This window comes from Bactrocera neohumeralis, unplaced genomic scaffold (genome assembly GCF_024586455.1).
Source record: "Bactrocera neohumeralis isolate Rockhampton unplaced genomic scaffold, APGP_CSIRO_Bneo_wtdbg2-racon-allhic-juicebox.fasta_v2 cluster09, whole genome shotgun sequence".
Taxonomy (NCBI): Eukaryota; Metazoa; Arthropoda; class Insecta; order Diptera; family Tephritidae; genus Bactrocera; species Bactrocera neohumeralis.
Window position 1 is genome coordinate 29,282,377 of NW_026089622.1, and position 21,613 is coordinate 29,303,989.

The window sequence follows — 21,613 nt, forward strand, 5'->3', positions numbered from 1 at the left end:
ACCATAGGGGAATGCGAGATTAATTCACAGCCACACCTAAAATATCTGGGAGTAATAGTAAACTCAAGGCTCAAATTTAAGGATCACCTAGAGTACACTGCAGGTAAAGCGAATAAAATCCTGAATGCCTTATCAAGAATGATGGCAAATAAAGGCTGCGTGCGTTCCAACAGGCGTTTTTTACTCGCAAAGGTAATGAGATCGGTTATGTTATATGCGGCTCCAATATGGATCCAGGCGCTAGGCATCAAAGCATATGCCAGACAAATAAACACAGTGCACAGGCTGTCGGCACTAAGAGTTATCAGCGCTTTCCGAACAATTTCAAGTGATGCTGCTGAAGTAATAGCCAGTATGATGCCCATTGATATCCAGGGTGACGAATACGAACGAGTTTACAAATTATCAGAGCGATCTATAGGAGCCAAAAGAGAAGAGAGAGTGAAAAGCTTAACGATATGGCAGCAGCGGTGGCAAACCTCACTTAAAGGACGGTGAACCTACAAACTAATACCGGAGATCCATTCCTGGATCGGCAGACGACATAGGAACCTGGATTTCCACCTAACCCAAATACTAAGTGGGCATGGGTGCTTTAGAAGCTACCTGTACAGATTCCAGCACGACTTTAGTCCGAATTGTCCGACGTGTTCAGAGTGCTTAGAAGACTCCGAGCATGTATCCTTTTATTGCCCTCGCTTTTTAAGTACAAAGGAAAAACTTAAAACTACTCTCGGTGGTAGTTTTGCGGTGGAAAATTTGACGACACTTATGTGCCAGTCCACTGAGAACTGGAATGCTGTCAGCGAAGCGGCAGCGTCAATCATGACAACACTTAGACCTATAGAGCAGAATAGGCATCCGTCCGTCCGTGCCATAGAGGAGACTTAATTGTCTTATCACTCCCACGAAGTAATACCTAATCAGGTGGTTCCGTAGGAGAGTCTGGAGTTGGGAGTAGGTTAGGTTTAGCGGATTAAAGTTCCGCACTTCGGCTTTTGATGCTTCCTCCTACTTAAAAAAAAAAAAACAACATTCATATATGTATATACAAACATATATATTTGAAATAGAACAAAAATGCACTAGTAAATCAGTGTTTGGGGGATAATATACAAACCAAACCCAGTCGATCATTTCAATCATTGAAGCATGAGTTTTTATCAGGTATTAGCTGATCGCTAGTGGTTCGAAGTTGTTCTCTATCGCTGATTTGAAGACAAACAGTGCGCTTCGTGTGCATGAACTGAACTGACAGAATCGGACAAAGTAACGGAATAGACTTAAGTATAAACAAAAATGTATTACTCGTTGCAGTTCTCTGATATGTACCATAGCCTGTGTAATACCGCTTGATCTGGACATCTGCTTTGTGGTTCTCTCCAACAAAATTTTCGTCAGGAATAGTAAAAGATTCCAGGTCAAGTTTCTCATATTTGTGTACGTTTCCCTGTACATCTAGAAGACGATCTTCGAGGCCTAGGTTCCAATCTAAATTTATGACGTCAACATCCCCTCAGTTTTGCCTTGAAATTTTCATTGAAATTAAATGACCTACTTACAATATATTGTATTTCATTGACAAACGGACGGGTATATACCCTGGCTAGCCTGGACTCTATAAAAATTTTCCACCGCTTCCTGATTTAATTTCTCGAGAAATGTATAACTTAATTAATTTTGATCCCTAAATAACTCTTGGCTCAATTGTATCATTCCAATATTGGTGGAACAGAACCCACCTATACACTTAATCTGAGTGTTGCTCGGAAGTTTGATTTATAACTTATATAATCATAGAGGCGTTGGACCTTCCCGAAGTGGTTCTTTAACAGCGGATATTTCAATGGATTTTTTGAAACAAAATTTGTTCAGTCTAGATCGTCGAAGTAACCATTAATTTTTTAGGCTTTTCACATTTTAATTAATTTTCGTCGGAGCCGAATAGATTTTGGCTATAGGCCATTTCTATACCAGCGGCAACCGAATTGCCTAGTACTTGGGTTGCAATTTTTTCAAAAACGCTAGGATAAGCGTGGGCGTCTGTTAGTTTTAGACACATGTATTTTGAAGCACGTATTGCTCTGACCGATGGATCGGATTTCTTAAATGTATTACGGACAGTCACAAAAAGATGGCAATAGTATATACATATATACATATAAACAATATTTGAACCTTCGTGCAAATAAAAGGGTTTTTCTTTAGAAATTCTTAAAGAATTTAGAAGTGAAGTATTTGAGGCTCCTTGATCACAGGCTAAAGATTTCACGCTTAGACCAAATGACTTTAGTGCTGTGATGCTCTTATTCAAAGTTTCTTCCAATTTTAATGTATAAAGTCCATTTTTGGAAATATAATATGAAAATACATATCTTCAATTAGAACTCAACTATTTTATCATAAAAAACAACAATTACTACCTAAATTCATTTCACGATGGCCTTCCCCATAATCCACAAGCCCATCAATAACATCCCTATCTCTATTATATGTTAGGTCGGACTTTGTTGCACATTTCCTAAGGTATCGATACTTTTTTCTGAATCTTTAATAACCCCCTCTAAATCTTCGATCTTTCTATTCAACTTAAGCGCATTACCTGGATAGTAACTTGCCGATCGAGCAAATCGTTCACGACTATCTAATGTACAGCCTACGTCGTTATTTTGGGGTTCTAATTCTAATATATTTTCCTCTAAAATTGAATATCTTTCGAATTCCCTCAAAGTTATGTCGTCCTCCTCTTCTTTACTTCCTACAGCTATCTCAGGACGACCATAAGGGTTAGTGATGGGCGGGCAAACCCAAATAGAGTCAGCACTAGATGAGCAACGACTTAATGCTGAACTTAATCTCTAACAGGGAAAAGCCTCATGTAATAGTTTAAAATTGGTAATGTACAGCGAATCGAAATAGTTTCGACAAATAGAAAAAGTATCGGAAGGCGACACAACTAAGTTGCAAGCCTTTGCCCAACTTTGTCGAACTTCTTCCTCTTTAGGATATTTAAAAAGCGTTTTCTGCCTATTCACGCACTTGGCAATACAGCATCTTCGAACCAGCAATTGAGCCGTCCACAAATGCGGGGGTTCGTCGTATCCTATTTACGTACATAAAAAAATTTTTAATAAATTCCAATATGTATGTATATATGTATATAATTAATTAAAATTAAAATTTATACATAAACTTAAAATCAAATTTAACCTTTTTTTTTTGCGGGTGAGGGGGTGGAAAATGCCTTCCGCATCATCGGTGCTATCGTCACAGCAGCGGTATGTGCCACTTGCAGGTTACTAAAAACCCCCCTTCTAACGAACCGTCGCCCACCCTGGGACCGCGTTTGCATTACTTCAGGGTGGCGTTCCATTTTTCTTACTGAGAGATTTACATCTGCGCACCTGCGTCCAGGTCCCGCTTTTTGATGCGTAGCACGATTGCTGCGTATTTCTGGATAATCCCCCAGTTTGTTTCGCTCTCCAAAATGACGCTGATTACCCATTGTACCTAGTTTTTTTCAACTTAAAAGGTATGAGATATGAATTATCAATTATAGCAAAAGTAAATTAATTAATTATTTTTAATTAAGTTTATTAAAGACGTTTTCCATGTATGTTTTACTTTGCTACATTTTCAAAAATACTCTACTATATCCGCCAAAAAACAATTTTTGTTAATCTTCTTAATATAGGGGATTATATTTGAGGTTTAATATTAAAAATGATTTATATAAATATTATTCCTCCATATTCTTAAAAATCAACTTTTTTGAGTTATGACACTTTCCATGTAAATGAGCGATATGCATATCTTAAAAATATAACTAAAGCACATTTTAAATTTAAAAATGGTATGCAGGAGCTTGCGACTGTTCACTTTGTTTCAAAACTACTGCCTGCTTTAGCTGTTCCTAGATTTGAAACGCGTTTGCATACTGAAACCCAGAAGAGAACGAACTTTAGTGTATTCGAAGCAAGCGCCAACAAAGCCGGATATTTCGCTTTTTCAAAAATTCCGAAATAACTGGCAGAGTGTTGACTCAAATGATATAAAGTGCTTTAATGATATGATAAGTTAGCTTCTAAATGTTTCCGGAATATAAAACATAATAAAATTTTAACAATTCGAATTGCTTAAAAATTAAGTCCGAGAAAACTATCTAAAACTAAATAAGCTCTCAGTGATATTTTTAGATGGTGATAAAAATCGTAAATTTTAAATTCGACCGTGTTCTGTGCGGGGTGGATGGCGAGGGCGATTTATGCACTCGAAAACAGCACTTCTTAGCGCTCCACTAAAAAAGACTCACCAGTAAACATGATAACCAAAGGCCATGGATCAAAAATATTTTGGCTGTAAGAGCATTTATATGTGATTTTTAAAGTTAATGAACATTTGTTAAAATCTATACAAAGGTCTTGTAAACCCCGAGTTAGAGAAATAAATCCGCCATCTATTGAATGTAAGAGCTTAAATAGCAGTCTACAGACCGCGAAATTGAAATAAAAATGGTTGTCAATTTAACCGAAGAGAATTCGTCAACGCATGCTAACCGCTTTATTCCATATAAGGAAGAACTCTCTAGTTTATTGTTTGCTAAGTTTCACTATTATAGTTTTATATACCTTTTTTTTTATAAGTTAATAATTTGTATTAATATTGTACAGAAAAACAAGCCAACTCGTATCAGTCAAAACTTAAGCATTGTTCACCCGACTTCAAATTGATGATTGTTTTCTATTACATTGCGTAGAAGAACACCGGAAGAATTAAACAAAAACGAACCTTGAACAAGTAATGAAGTACTACTTGCATATTAGGGTGTAATAGAACATTTCATACTCTTACAACTTGCAAGAATCAAAGACGGGAAAATACCTTCAGGTGTTTCCAAAACTTTATCAAAAAATGTTGCGAAAGCATTCAACATTAATTTTTCGACGAAATGGATTGTGATCACTTGTGTTATTTTATTAAGTATTATTATAGGATAAAGACTTACATACTTATCTTTATTGCTATCTTTTACTTTGCGTCAACTAAAATTATTGTAAAATCCAACTCCAATGACATACATACATACATACTTGTATATAGAAATTTTACTGTGGGAAATGTCTCCTTCAAAATGTTTTTTATTGCATATAGTACTTCAGGTGTGCAAAATATTCCTGTAACTACTTTTCGAATCACTTGAGTCACTCGACTGACCTGAACTAGTTTAATTATTTAATACTTGTCTTGATAATGCGTCAGCAACTACATTTGTTGTTACTGGTTTATAAATTATTTTTGGAGAAAATTTCTGTATAAAAGCTCTCTATCTTTTCATTTTAACATTCGGTTTTTTTCGAACATTGCAAATGTTAATGGTTGATTTTCTAAATTTTTACTGCATAGAGATAATGGCGTAATGCTTTTAATGCCAAAACTATGGAGAATAATTCTTTCTCGTAGTTAAATTTTTTCTCAATGTTTAGTAGAACTAATTCAACTTGTTCTTGTAACGCACTTTTTAAGGTTTTGCAAGCAACTATTCCTTCTTGATTAAGATTAATAATTGTTTTTTTTTGGACATATACTGCGATATTTTACCATTTTCTTCCTTTAAGTGTTTTGTTAGTGGTTTAGCTATTGTTGCATAATTTCCTATAGTATCCCGTTAATCCAAAAATTCTATAAGTAGTCGTAACGTCTTGGGATATTGGTAATTTTTTTTTGTTTCTACTTTTTTGGGATCAGTTTTTATAACCTAGGTTTCTATAAATTTTGATTTTCTATAGATATTTTCATAAGGGCTTCTTCGAGGGTTTGTACTATATATGTTCTTTTAGAGTTTTTGAATACACGATTGCGTCGTCATCATATAAGTGACAAAATTTTTGTATACATTCGTGTCAAATATTATTCATTGTTCTCTGAAATATACTTGGAGCATTTTCCAAATGGCGTTCTTAGGTATTCATATTTACTATGTCGTATAATCCCTTTTCCTAGTAAACTTTCGATTTCCTTATTAAAAAAATTATTTGCAGATATAAAATAAGGATATTGTTTGGACCATATAGATTTGTCAAACTCATTTATAATTTCTGCTTTAGTATCTGTTCTAAAAGGTAAATCCATGTTCACGTTTTGATGAGCTTTATTTATTATTATAATAACATCCTCTCTTAGCAATGTAATGTTGAAATCTTTTGTTTCATTATTATTATATTTATACATATCAGCAAGTTCGTTAGAAATTTCAACATCATTTATTTTTAAATATTATGAGTATTTGCTTCATTTATTTTTCTATTTTTACATGATAAACATTTTTCAATTATTTTTCTATCCCCATAAATCAATATTCAATTAAAAGATCGCTCCCTAAATTGTCAATTTCATAAAAACGTTCCTGTATATCCTACAGATTGATATTTTGAAAATGTTTTATTGTGATCGAACCATGAATGGTTCTAACCGTCTTCTTAAGTACTAAATTGTTTTTATTATTATAAATTCTAGCCCGTATATATGCGCTGGTTGCCCCCGTATCGGTGAGAATTCTAAACGTTTCTTCTTCTTAATTGGCGTAGACACCGCTTACGCGATTATAGCCGTATTAACACAGCGCGCCATTCGTTTCTTCTTTTTGCTACGTGGCGCCAATTGAATAATCCAAGTGAAGTCAAGTCCTTCTCCACTTGGTCCTTCCAACGGAGTGGAGGTCTTCCTCTTCCTCTGCTTCCCCCGGCGGGTACTGCGTCGAATACTTTCAGAGCTGGAGTGTTTTCGTCGAACAACATGACCTAGCCAGCGTAGCCGCTGTCTTTTAATTCGCTGAACTATGTCAATGTCGTCGTATATCTCGTACAGCTCATCGTTCCATCGAATGCGATATTCGTCGTTGCCAACGCGCAAAGGACCATAAATCTTTCGCAGAACTTTTCTCTCGAAAACTCGTAACGTCGACTTATCGGTTGCTGTCATCGTCCAAGCCTCTGTACCGTATAGCAGGACGGGAATTATGAGCGACTTATAGAGTTTGGCTTTTGTTCGTCGAAAGAGGACTTTACTTTCCAATTGCCTACTCAGTCCGAAGTAGAACCTGTTGGCAAGAGCAATCCTGCGTTGGATTTCCAGGCTGACATTGTTGTTGGTGTTAATACTGGTTCCTAAATAGACGAAATTATCTACAACTTCAAAGTTATGACTGTCAACAGTGACGTGAGAGCCAAGTCGCGAGTGCGACGACTGTTTGTTTGATGACAGGAGATATTTTGTCTTGCTCTCGTTCACTGCCAGACCCATTTTCTGTGCTTCCTTGTCCAGCCTGGAGAAAGCAGAACTAACGGCGCGGGTATTGAGGCCGATGGTATCAATATCATCGGCATACGCCAGCAGTTGTACACTCTTATAGAAGATGGTACCTTCTCTATTTAGTTCTGCAGCTCGAACTATTTTCTCCAGAAGCAGGTTGAAGAAGTCGCACGATAGGGCCTTGTCTGAAACCTCGTTTGGTATCGAACGGCTTGGAGAGGTCCTTCCCGATCCTGACGGATCTTTTTTTGTTGCTCAACGTCAGTTTACACAGCCGTATTAGTTTTGCGGAGATACCAAATTCAGGCATCGCGGCATAAATGCAGCTCCTTTTCGTGCTGTCGAAAGCAGCTTTGAAATCGACGAAGAGATGGTCTTTTCCAAGATTTGGCGCAGTGTGAATATCTGGTAGGTTGTTGATTTTCCAGGTCTAAGGCCACACTGATAAGGTCCAATCAGTTTATTGACGGTGGGCTTTAATCTTTCACACAATACGCTCGATAGAACCTTATACGCGATGTTGAGAAGGCTTATCCCACGGTAGTTGGCGCAGATTGTGGGGTCTCCCTTTTGGGCGTAGCACACTTAAATTCCAATCGTTGGGCATGCTTTCGACCGACCATACTTTACAAAGAAGCTGATGCATGCTCCTTATCAGTTCTTCTCCGCCGTGTGTGAATAGCTCGGCCGGCAATCCATCGGCCCCCACCACTTTGTTGTTCTTCAGACGGGTAATTGCTATTCGAACTTCTTCTTGGTCGGGTAATGGAACGTCTGCTGAATCGTCATCGATTGGGGAATCGGGTGCGCCTTCTCCTGGCGTTGTGCGTTCACTGCCATTCAGCAGGCTGGAGAAGGGTTCCCTCCATAATTTAAGTATGCTCTGGGCATCGGTGACTAGATTACCTTTGGGGGTTCTACAAGAGTATGCTCCGGTCTTGAAACCTTCCGTAAGCCGCCGCATTTTTTTGTAGAATTTTCGAGCATTACCCCTGTCGGCCAGCTTATCAAGCTCTTCGTACTCACGCATTTCAGCCTCTTTCTTCTTCTGTCTACAAATGCGTCTCGCTTCCCTCTTCAACTCTCGGTATCTATCCCATCCCGCACATGTAGTGAACGATCGTAACGTTGCGAGGTAGGCAGCCTGTTTTCTCTCCGCTGCGACACGGCAATCCTCGTCGTACCAGCTGTTCTTTTGCACTTTCCGAAAACCAATGGTTTCGGTTGCAGCTGTACGTAAGGAGTTTGAAATGCCGTCCCACAGTTCCCTTATACCGAGTTGTTGACGAGTGCTCTCAGAGAGCAGGAGTGTACGCCGAGAAGAAAATCGTTCGGCTGTCTTTTGTGATTGCAGCTTCTCGACGTCGAACCTTCCTTATGTTTGTTGGCGTGCGTTTTTTGCTGCACAGAGGCGGGTGCGAATCTTAGCTGCAACAAGATAGTGGTCCGAGTCGATGTTAGGACCTCGGAGCGCACGCACATCTAAAACACTGGAGACGTGTCTTCCGTCTATCACAACATGATCGATCTAGTTGGTGGTTTTTCAATCCGGAGATAGAAAGGTAGCTTGAATCTGTTATAACGGACAACCATTATTTGGTGCCCGAACGGCGAAGTCGATCAGCCTCAACCCATTTGAGGATGTTCTCTCGTGGTGGCTGAATTTACCGACTGTAGTGCCAAAGATACCTTCTTTGCCCACCCTGGCGTTAAAGTCGCCAAGCACGATTTTGACATCGTGGCGGGGGCTGCTCTCATAAGTGCGCTCCAAGAACTCATAAAAGGCATCTTTGGTCACATCGTCCTTCTCTTCCGTCGGACGTTCATTCACCGGAGTGAATGATAGTACTCGGCGACGGAGTGTCTCTCTCACCACGAATCCTACACCAAAGTTGAGCTCCTTTATATGGCCACTGAAGTAAATGCCACAAGGTCCTACTCGTCTCTGTCCTTGTCCCGTCCATCGCATTTCTTGGACGGCGGTGACGTCAGCCTTTATTTTCTCGAGGACATCAACCAGCTGGGCAGCGGCCCTCAAATCGTAGTCCTTATTTTATTTGCCATAGTCGTCATCAAAAGGGGGGTCTCTCATCCGAGGCTGTCGTTTAGTTTTAATTGGTACTGTTTTTTACGTGGCGGGTCCCAAACCCAGCGCACAACCCTATGTAGGAAATATTTCGCCTTCTCACTTAAACTCGCCTTTAAACGGATGTTCTTAGGCTACCCAGAGGATACTTGGTCAGAGACCGGAAGTCGTGAGCTGCTTGAGTCATATGTAAAAGAATCATTTCTGGCCACTCCCAAGTGAATGGCGATTAGAGGATTTTCCTCACTTGCGTGAACTTCTACACATGACGTATAAAGGTTTGCCCAGTATTTTTAAACGTTTTAATAACATACGGCAAATCGGATTTTACCCCAAAAAATGTTTCTCACCAATATTATTGATTCTTTGAGTTTTTAGTTTAGGTTGTATACTTATTTGTGCACTTTCAATTGAGCTTTTTGGTATACTTGTTGGTTGATAATTACCAGTTATAATTGGTCAGCCAATTATACATGTTACTCCTAACATGTGGTTGGTTTCTTTGCACAGGACTTAGTTTATTTACTAATTGGATTGATTGATTCAATTCCATTGGTTCTGGACAGTGGCGTAGCTACAACTTCGGGCGCCCGAGGCCAAGGATGTTCTGCCGCCCCCTTTATCTACCTACCTGCAAGTTTCATGAGGTGGTTCGAACAAAAGTGAATTTTTACAAAATATATTCGATATTAAGTATATAAAATTTAGGAACTAGAAGCTACGCAAATTCGGAAATTCCAAAATTCTCACAATACGGTTTTTGAGGAAATTGATAGTAAATTTACAAGACATCTTATTAAAAACCATAGAAAAAACCCATTTTCGCCCTATATCTTCTACACTTTTCGCACAATTTGCAGGAATTTTTGACCGAATTGGAGTTTTTAAATATCATTTTTGAAAATTTGGAGAAATGAAAGTATTTGTTACATACAAAGCATAGGGTAACTGTGAGAGTGACACGTCGCTAGACATAGTTAGAAAAGTGCATCTTTAAGTTCTATCACTGTTTTTATGAAAGATATAAACCAAAAGATATGAGAATATTGTCTCATTGTTACGAGTATTCATATTATCACATTGTGAGTGTACAACTCTTTATCTTTTATAATAAATTTTGTAAAAAAATTTGTGGAAGTATTTTTCTGAATATTAAAAAACAGCGAAGATCGTTTTGCCACCCCCCAAGACGTTGCGCCCGGGGCTACGCCACTGGTTTTGGATGATTGGAATATATTTGGTACGAACTATTATTCGTTTGAAAGTACCTTATGGAGTTAGTATGGTAATCTGGCCTTTTTTTTTGACATTTTTTTTCAAAGAAATTTTTATTCTACAATAGATTTTTTTTCACATACATGAGGTATATCATGGAGTGTATAAACAAATTTCTTCGAAATTTTTAGATGACATCTTTCGGAGAAATGGTTTGGTGAATGAGATGCGTTTTTTCACTGGCGGACACGATTTCTAATGTTTCTAAAATTTCTAATGTAAGAATCATGAAAAAATGTTGATAAATAAAAAAGTAATTAACGTTTTGTTTTTAATTATTCCCTATGTTTTTTTACATAAATTTTCTCATAATATTGTCAGTAAATTATAAAAAATTATGAATCTAGGACAGGCGTTTTGTGAACATTAAAAAAAAACTAAGCAAATCGGTTGAGTAGTTCGACCAGAATCATGTCCGCCAGTTTAAAAAAGTGTGTGTTTGAGAAAAACGCCATTAAAGAAAAACTAAGCAAATCGGTTGAGTAGTTCGACCAGAATCATGTCCGCCAGTTTAAAAAAGTGTGTGTTTGAGAAAAACGCCATTAAAGTGCCTGGTGTGCACTCCGAGCACTCCGAACGTCGAGCGGTATTATTATTTTTGGGCCTTTTTCGAAACCTTCAAATGGTAAAGTAGGTTTCTACATTAATTCTAAGGGTATGAAGGAACAAAAAATGCAAAAAAAAAAAATTACACTACCCTTAAGTTATTCTGAAAATTCGGATATCTTCCGTTAGCTTGAGGCTGGTTTCGTGAACCAATTTTATGGTTGTTTTTAGTAAATTGCAAAGCAAATTGTGATCGTATTTGATTTAAATGAAGTTCTTGTGCTTTCGCATGATTTGGCAAATTGAAACCAGTTATAAAAGTTCTTAATGCGGTTTCTCGATTCTTAATATTTAATTATTTTGTTATAAGAATGTCGATCCTTGTCTCATAATACTCATCTCCTGATCAATTACGTGAGTTGGTCGACTAACGGCGTAAACAAAATATAACCTTGAAAATATTGCTTCTAAATTCATGTAAATGCCATGATTAGTTAAAATATCATTGTCATTACCTACCATCTTATTTCGGAGGATCTCTCCAGGTGTCATAAGATTTACCAGGGAATTCTGGCAAAGACTTTATGATATCTAAATTTTTTTTACATGTTATAGAATCATTAATTTCTTGGATTAATTTCTTGAGTTTACTCATACTTAGTTACATGTGCCGCATTTGTTATGGTTTTGATTTTGTTACTCAACTGAGCTATCCCAGTTCTTAAATTTGTGGGTTGTTTAGCTTTTAATCTTGCTATATCGTCTACAGTAAAAATATTGATTGCAATATTTGAAAATATTTTATTTATTTAATAAATAATTATACCCTGAACAGGGTATATTAAGTTTGTCACGAAGTTTGTGACGCCCAGAAGGAAGCGTCGGATACCCTATAAAGTATATACATATATAAATGATCAGTATGTTGAGCTGAGTCGATTTAGCCGTGTCCGTCTGTCTGTATATATACGAACTAGTCCCTCAGTTTTTAAGAAATCGTTTTGAAATTTTGCAAACGTCATTTTCTCTTAAAGAAGCAGCTCATTTATCGGATCTATCGATATAGGCTGACTACAGCATATAGCTGCCATACAAACCAAACGATCGGAATTAAGGGCTTGTATGGAAAACTTTGACATGGATTACTACTTAGGGTAAAAATCTAATCTCCGAAAAAATTGTTCAGATCGGATTACTATAGCATATAGCTTCCATACAAACTGAACACATAGTTACTAAAAGAAATGCTCCTGTAAAGGGTATATTAGCTTCGGTGCAGCCGAAGTTAACGTTTTTTCTTGTTTTTCGTTTTTTTTATATATGGCACTTTTGAGTTTCATGAAATTTTTATAGCAATACTCACAAAAATAAATAAGTTATTTTTTTGGATTTTGTGTAAATCTATTACGATAATTTACTAGTAATTTGACTTAAAAATATGTGAATGGCATATATTTTGTTGCCCGTCTTTATTTATATATTTGTTCTCATTGTTGATATTGGCGTTCAAGGGGTACGGACGTGTTTGTTAATACCCTCCGTGTACTCAGATTGTAACCAATCAATAATAATAAAATAAAAACTAGCAATTAAATAAAAATCAGTGCTCATAAATTATTAATAATAAAAAGGAAATCGAGTCCAATTAAGACGCTTAGACGTGAGGACGAATTCAACACTGAAATGTATATAAAGAAGCTGTGTCCAAATTCAAGCCAACAAATTTCCCTCTGGAAAGCCCAAAAGTCCATGAAGATACCAATTGACTCCAACATGCCTATACAAGACTTGGGTGGAAATTGCGAAGTGACGAGGAAAAGGCTAGTTGTTTTGCAAATCACCTAGAAAAGGTATTTCAACCCAATTTGCCGAAGAACAACTTTAAGCCGTCAATCTTACCCAACACAGCTAAAGAGTCGCTCGAGTCTCTTAAGACCTCACCTTCTGAAATTATTGGTATCATCAAAGAACTTAATCCAAAAAAGGCGCCGGGATATGATAATATTTCCCCAAAAATGCTAATTGAGTTACCAATTATTGCTGTAGAGGTGCTCTCTTTGCTCTTCAATGCAATTCTTAGTTTCGGATACTATCCAATTTCATGGAAAAAGTCACAGATTATCTTGATAGATAAACCTGGGAAAGACTTAACACAGCCGTCTTCATACAGACCAATCAGTCTTCTACCCTGTCTTTCAAAAGTATTTGAAAAAGTATTACTATCAAAGATGACTCCTTTTCTCCATGAAAATAATACAATACCAATGCATCAATTCGGTTTTCGTGCGAAACATGGCACAATAGAGCAAGTAAATAGAATTACTAACGAGATAAGGAAAGCATTTGAGCACAGGGAGTACTGTTCAGCAATATTTTTAGATGTAGCTCAGGCGTTTGATAAGGTGTGGCACGAAAGTCTTTTATACAAGATTAAAAAAATTCTACCTTTAGAACTGTATAAAACATTGGAGTCTTATTTAAAAAATAGACGATTTATGGTAAAAGTGAGAGATTTCATATCTGATGAACGACAGATAAGGGCTGGTGTACCCCAGGGCAGTGTGTTAGGCCCAACACTATACATCATCTATACAGCAGATCTTCCAACAGCTAATAAAGTATTAACTTCAACTTTTGCGGATGACACAGCTATAGTGAGCCGTAACAAATGCCACATTTTAGCATCACGAATATTAGTGAAGAATTTAAGTTCTGTCGAAGAGTGGCTAGCGAACTGGCGTATAAACGTGAATGAACAGAAGTGTAAGCACATTACATTTTCGCTAAGACCAAAGATGTGCCCGGCAGTAAAAATAAACAATATATTAGTACCCCAAGCAAACGAAGTAACATATCTTGGTATTCACCTAGATAGAAGGCTCACGTGGAGAAAACACATCTCTAGTAAAATAACATGTATGAAGATTAGAGCTGCAAATTTAAATTGGCTTTTAAATAAAAACTCAAAACTTAGCCTAGACAACAAAGTGCTTTTATATAATGCGGTCATAAAGCCGATTTGGATGTATGGCATTCAACTGTGGGGTGCGACCTGTGCAACCAATATTGATATATTACAAAGGTTTCAATCAAAAATGCTTAGAACAATCACATGTTCACCATGGTACATGCGTAACGAAAATATCCATAAAGACCTTGGTATTCCTATGGTAAAGAAAGAAGTAGAAGACAGCAGAATTAAATATATATCTAAACTCCGAGATCACCCAAACCCTCTGGCTAATGCTTTGGTACATTCCTGCGATCAAACACGACTTAATAGAAGAGATATGCCTGCGTACTAAGGAGCAACGTATCACCAAAACAGCTCAATCACTTGCTTGAGCCTGTCTAGTTTTTAATTAGATTTAAGATTTTAAAACTTATTGTTAGGCTTTTAAAACAAAAAGCAGATTCAATAAATAAAAAGATATTGCAAAAAAAAAAAAGATGATTGTTTGAAAGTATTTTCAACCTTTTTTGCAACTATTTCTGTAACCTCTTTACTCCTAGGTTCATAGTTGTCGCCCTATACGAAATCTTTCAAACTGATAACACAAAAGGCAGGATGTTCCTTAAGTAAGTAGGTAACTGGGACTCAAAGAGATTGTACGGATATATGCCAACCGCAGGACATTTCTGTCTAAATTTAAATTTAGATACAGACATTTTGAGTTCTGTGTTCTGTTGAGAGAATATAAGTGATAGCACTCAGCGAAATAAACGACGTGGACACAGTTATGTAGTTGTGCAGCTGGCTCAATAACTGTGTCCCTAAGAACGTGTGTATTCTAATATTCGTTTGCAGCCTGTCGCGCTCAATGTGTTCAGCACTTCAATGTGTCGAAACACTGACGCGACGGTAAAGCGCCACAACATTGTTTTGTTGGTAGAAAATCCGAGCTGTGCCGAAAGAAACTAACAAACGATCGCGGATTGTTACCGCTTCCCTTTCTGCTCGAACAGCGTCGCCAACAAGCTAGCGTAAGTATATATGCATATGTATAAGCGTGAATACATATCGACGCTGATTTTTGCGAGTCACGGAAAAATATATTAGACAAATATTGTAAATCGACAACGGCTATGTTGCCACTTTTGTCACTTCTTTCTGTGAAGAATCATCAGAAAGTTGTTCAATTTATGATTTTTAGCTTTTGCCATCGTCGCGAAAAGACGCTTGTTGGCAAAGGCATGCTCGAGGAGATGTTACGGCGTCTGTTTTTATGAATGAAGCGACGTTGCTTGTGAAATTTGCGCCTGCGTTTATGAATAAAAATGTTTTTGTTGTAAGATTTACTACATTTGTTCTTCGCCAATTTGGCTGCCATATTGACTTGTGGTGCTTTTGCCATGTAGACAATTGTTTTTTTTGTAGAACAATGCTTCAATTTTGGGTTGGTGACATACATATTCACATGTGGACGCATATGTATGTTTGTATGCGTATGCATTAGTTGTTCGTAAGTGTATACAAATATGTATGTATGTACATATAAATATATATGAATGATGAACATGAAAATTAATGCGCGCGCATGTAATATACATATACATATATGTATTGATAAGTGATAAAATCATGATTTGAATTTCTGAACGCGCACATGCTAATACATTCATATGAGCAAATAATAAGATTAATATGACAGACGATGTATTTATATATTGTTGTGATAAATTCAAAAGAAATGTATTATAATACAAAAATACTTATTAGTATAGTATATTATGCAAAAATCAAAGAAAATTATTAAATATGCAAGTCCAAATTGACTATAAATATTACTATGCATGCATTCATACAAAATTATACTCATATCATAATTATGTTTACATGTCAATATCGAATTGCCGACGGCAAAACGCAAAAGCATACATACATATTTGCATACATTGCGATTCCCAAGTTGAAAGAAAAATTGAAGCATGAAAATATCACAATGCTATTGTTGGAAGCATCATAAGGTGCATGCATACATACATATATTTATGTCTCTTCATATTATTGGGCATGTGAGACAAGAACATAAAAAATTTGTTTATGTTCTCTGTGTGAGAGGTGTGTTTTGTACACATTTTTCGCTGTTCAAAATGAAATAAAATATAAACGAAAAGCAAAACGAAATACTTCGTTGGGAGTGTATTTCTGTATCTTCATATTCTCTGCTTGGGCATATATGCCATGTCATTATATGCCGAAAATACATATATTTACTTCTCTTTATATTCTCTGTTTGAGTATGTGAGAGAACTGTTAAAAATGTTAACATTTCACATCGTGAATTCTGAAGTTGTGAGGTGAATTCCGTACTCCAATCTTATAAATTGTTCGACATCGAACCTGCACCTTCTCTATGTTTTATGTTCTCTGTCTCTGCTACCCACTTTAAGTGTCCGCTAATTTTCTTTTCGCGGTTTATTCGTACGGCGAATATACATACATATGTACACGCGTACCTATGTACGAGTATATACGGTCGCATTATAAATACGTGCATACTTACACACGCAGAAACGCATATGGTAAATTTATACCCCGGGTACAACTTGAACAAAATAAAAATTTGATTTTCAATTAAATCGTCAACAATTTAATACTGATCGCAGCATCTGTACGTTTTTAAACGGCGGAAAATTTATTATAATAATATAATTGAAAATTTGTACAATCGTGTATCGTCACATATGTAAATACGCATATTACTTCGAAGTCCACATTGGCATATATTCCGCAATACCCCTTGGTTTTTGATTAACAAAAAGAAGCAGGATTGCGTATACAATATATTCAAAGACCACATTGGCACATATCCCACAATACCCCTTGGTTTTTGGTCAACAAAAACAAGCAGGATTGTGTAAAACATAATAAAGCGTAATACATATGTACATACATGCATATGTACAAAGTCAGTGATCTCTAAAACGACCTCTCATTTGCACACAACAAAATAAAAGATACAGAAATATATACACGTACATATACAAATATATACAACAAAAAAATTATTTGTTTTTGCGGTTAATAACAAATAATTAAATAAAATTAAATCGAAATTAAAATTGAATACTAGTAAAGTACATAATTCGAAACAAAAATAAAACAACTCTTATTTACCTTAAAAGAGTTGTCGGTTATACAAAATCGCGATTATACGCGGCTATTAAAAGCGTTTTGGTTTACTAATTTAATTAAAAACGCTTATTTACGTAAAAGAGTTCTCGTCTGAACATACATACATATGTGTATACAAAATCTGTGGTGAAATTAAATTCAATAATTTCAGTATAAAAAAAAAATATCTGTTTATCGATTTTCTTTGCAACTCTTACTTACAAAAGAGTCTTCTTTTCGAAATATTACATCTACATACTTGTACATATACTCTGATAATACCAATATAAGTTTTCGATTGAAAAACATTTTATATACGTTTTAAACGTCTATTCGTTTTCACAAGACGTTTTTTTTATACATTTTTTAAATGAGCTCTGACTCAAAAGACTCTAAACCAAGTCAGTTACTAAAAGTCCCAAAGATGATTTCTGACGAAAAAAGTCCATGTACACCTGCAGAAGCTACACGCTCGAAGCAAGGTGCTACGAAACAGAAAAGGGGGAAAGACATATCATACTCTAAATTCATTTCTGAGAGTGACTGTCTAATAAAATATTGCAATCGATTTGCTTCTTCGCCGATTCAAGAAAATTCTGAATCTGCGCTAGAAATAAAAAGCCAAACAATTGAAAATTTTTGGACACGTCTCCAGGCTGCATATGACGCAATTGTAGATACTGACGATTCAGATCTACCAGAAAACTTTAAATCTTCTGCTTACGCCAAATTTGAGAACTTAAAAAAAAATTATGATCGCAGATCAGCTAAAATTAATTAAAGCAGTTGCACCTACTCCACCTCCGAGAGTAGAGCTGCCACAAATTCAAAATCAAGAGGCAAGTTCGGGTATCCACCTCAAGGTGCCCGCATGTGACACTGAAATTTTCCATGGTGGTTATGAACAATGGCCGTCCTTCCGGGACATGTCACAGCTGTTTACATAAACCATCCGAAATTATCAAATGCTCAAAAGTTGTATCACCTCAGATACAAAACAAAAGGTCAAGCAGGCGTCATCGTAAAACAGTTCGCATTAAATGACGACAATTTCCATTTGGCTTGGGAAGCTCTGAGATCAAGGTACGAAAACGAACGAATACTGGTAGATAAGCAAATAACGATATTAATGAACTTGCCCAAAATTCAAAAGGAAACAAGTGAAGAATATATGAAACTTCAATCCACTGTTTCCAACTGTTTGTCGGTTTTAGCGACACAAAATATTCCCACAGACAATTGGGACCCAATTCTGATAAATATATGCACCGCCGCATTATCAGAAAAATCGTTATTGCTATGGGAACAATCTCTCTCATCAAGGAAAAAATGCCCCACGTGGCAGCAAATGCAAGATTTCCTAACTACCCAGTATGAAATCGCAGAAAGAGTTGATAAAAAGATAATTAAACCAAAAGGTATTTCCCATGACCTTAATAGAAGCTTCCAAAGATCCCAAGCCAGTAGCAACAACAATTCAAATAGAAGCTTCTTCAAAAATCAAACGTTCACATCTGAACAATACAAACAAACGTCATGCGAATTGTGCACAGGGGGACATAAACTTAAATCTTGCGAGAAATTTAAGAAATTAAATACAATTGACCGAAACAATTTTCTAAACTCAAAAAGACTTTGCTCAAACTGCTTATCACATGCACACATGCTTAAAGATTGTGAAAGCAAATTTAATTGCGTTTATTGCCATAAACGACATCATTCGATGTTACACATTACCAATTTTTCCAGATCACCCCCAAACAGCGCAAACATAAAAAGAGCAACAGGTTTAGTTGCAACAACAAATTCAGAAAACAGCCAAGAAGCACCATGCTGCTCAAAGGCGTTAAAAACCCAAACGCTACATAGCGAAAACAACAGTAGAGTACTACTACCTACAGCAGTCGTCTCCATCAAACACCGAGGAGAGCTGTTTAAACACAGGGCCTTAATAGACCAAGGATCACAACAATCATTTATTGCGTCTAGGGCACAAAATAGGCTACCACTGCCTACGAAATTATCAAATTTTGAAATTACGGGAATGGGCGGAAGAGTAGTTTAAAACTCCAATAAAATCTGCCCCATTACCCTAATTTCCCCCCAAGGGGATAAGCGTATTCAAGCGGAAGCTATTGTCTTACCGCAATTAACAAACATGCTTCCCAGCTATCATATAAATAGCAAGCAGTGGCAAAAGGTGTCAAACCTTAAGTTAGCAGACCCCAACTGCAACACTCCCGCTCAAATATATCTTCTATTAGGCAGCGATCTCATACCACAGATAATACTCGAAGGTATTGCGAAAATTACAAAAACACTTCTGGCGCAAAATACCATTTTCGGATGGGTCCTAAGTGGACTAGTTGCGGAACCAGTTACCACGATGACAACTCAGGTTGAGGAAATCTCTAACGAATACCTAAATTCGCAATTAAGGAAGTTTTGGGAGTTAGAGGAACTCCCCGTATCAATCACAACTCCTGAAGATCGGTATTGTGAGGATTTTTATAAAACCACAACTACTCGATCAGAAGATGGCCGGTACGTCGTACGACTACCACGAAAGCCAGAATTTCCCCGCACACTCGCCTTAGGTCATTCCCGCACCTCTGCTATCCAACAGTTTTTAAGTATGGAAAAAAAACCTACAAAAGAAAGGCGAGCTGAAAGCAGAGTATGATAGGGTCGAGAATACCTCCATTTAAATCATATGGAGGAAGTCACCGCTGGCGAAAAAATAATACCAAGTAAATACTACTCGTTTTATTTGCCACATCATGCAGTTGTAAAACCAGACAAAAAAACCACAAAGGTGAGAGTTGTCTTCAACGCGTCAAAATCCACTAGTTCGGGAAATTCCCTAAATGACAATTTCTACCACACATTGACGAAACCGCAAATAACGAAAAAACCGACGATACTACCGTAACGCAAATCAAATAACCAAAAGCACGACGTAATAAACCCGCAAGTAAAAAACTCGTTTAAACTAATAGGAAAATTAATGCAATGGTCGATCTAGGTGACGACCCTTTCATGCCACATAACGTGGCACAATCGCCATATACATTTAATGACACCCATTCATAACCATATTACTCCTCCCACAAAGATTACCATGGATGTAGATATGCCAACTGTGCCAACGCCAACGGTGAGGTCAACCATCACCGTGCCGCGCCCTGTGGCAACTCCAGCGCCTCGAACTCCAGCGGCCACCACCACTGCAATTGCACCTCGTAGCGGCGCGCGACCACTACCACCGTCCGCAGCACCCGTAGGGGAACCTCAGCGCAGCCGATGTCCCCTATGTCGGCGCCCACACCGGCTACAACACTGTAACATTTTTCGAAGCATGCAGCCCATGCAGCGGCAGAAGGTAGCTCAGGCTCACGGGCATTGCCTAAACTGCTTGGCAACGGTACACAACATCCAGGAGTGTACATCAATCACCCTATGCCAACTGTGCAATAGGCCGCACCATACCATGCTGCATCGCACCCCAAAACGGCCCGTCGAACGACAGCTCGCCACGAGCCGATCGCAGCAGCCCAGTCGTCCTAGTCGGCACCGAAGGCTAATTGCCACACCATCTTCCAGACCGAGGAGAATTGAAGCATTCCCGCCGCGCCGGCAGCCTCGTACACCACGCCGCTCCACTGGCCTTAGCAGCGTTGTTGCCACGCTGCAGCAACTACAGCGACTGCTAGGCTAATATTCGCCTAGGGGGCCGGGATGGCTAGATGAGTTAGCTCTCCCCTCTATACACCCGACACTGAACGACCACACGACAACACACTACACTAACGCGATCCACAAATGAAGACACCACACATGCCGACATTCCACATGAAGACACCACATACTACTACACACAGGGTTCTCATTTACTACTCCGTAGCAGCAAAATTTCTAAAATTATTGCTATGCTATCGCTACCGCTCTCACTTTGTCGGAAGCCACAGCGTAGCTTTAGCATAACAATGTAAAGTATGTGCTCTACTCTGCTCCGCGTTTTGTTAGGTAAAAAACTATAGCTGGAGCGGGAGCAAAAAATTAAGTTCTGCGCTATGCTCTGGCGTAGCGGTAGCAAAAAATTGGGAGCGGTAGCACAGCAGAGCAAATGAAAATTTTCATGTGCTACAGCTCCCGCATGTGTTTGTTGTTATACTCTCGCAACAATGTTGCTAAGGAGAGTATTATAGTTTTGTTCACATAACGGTTGTTTGTAAGTCCTAAAACTAAAAGAGTCAGATATAGGGTGATATATACCAAAG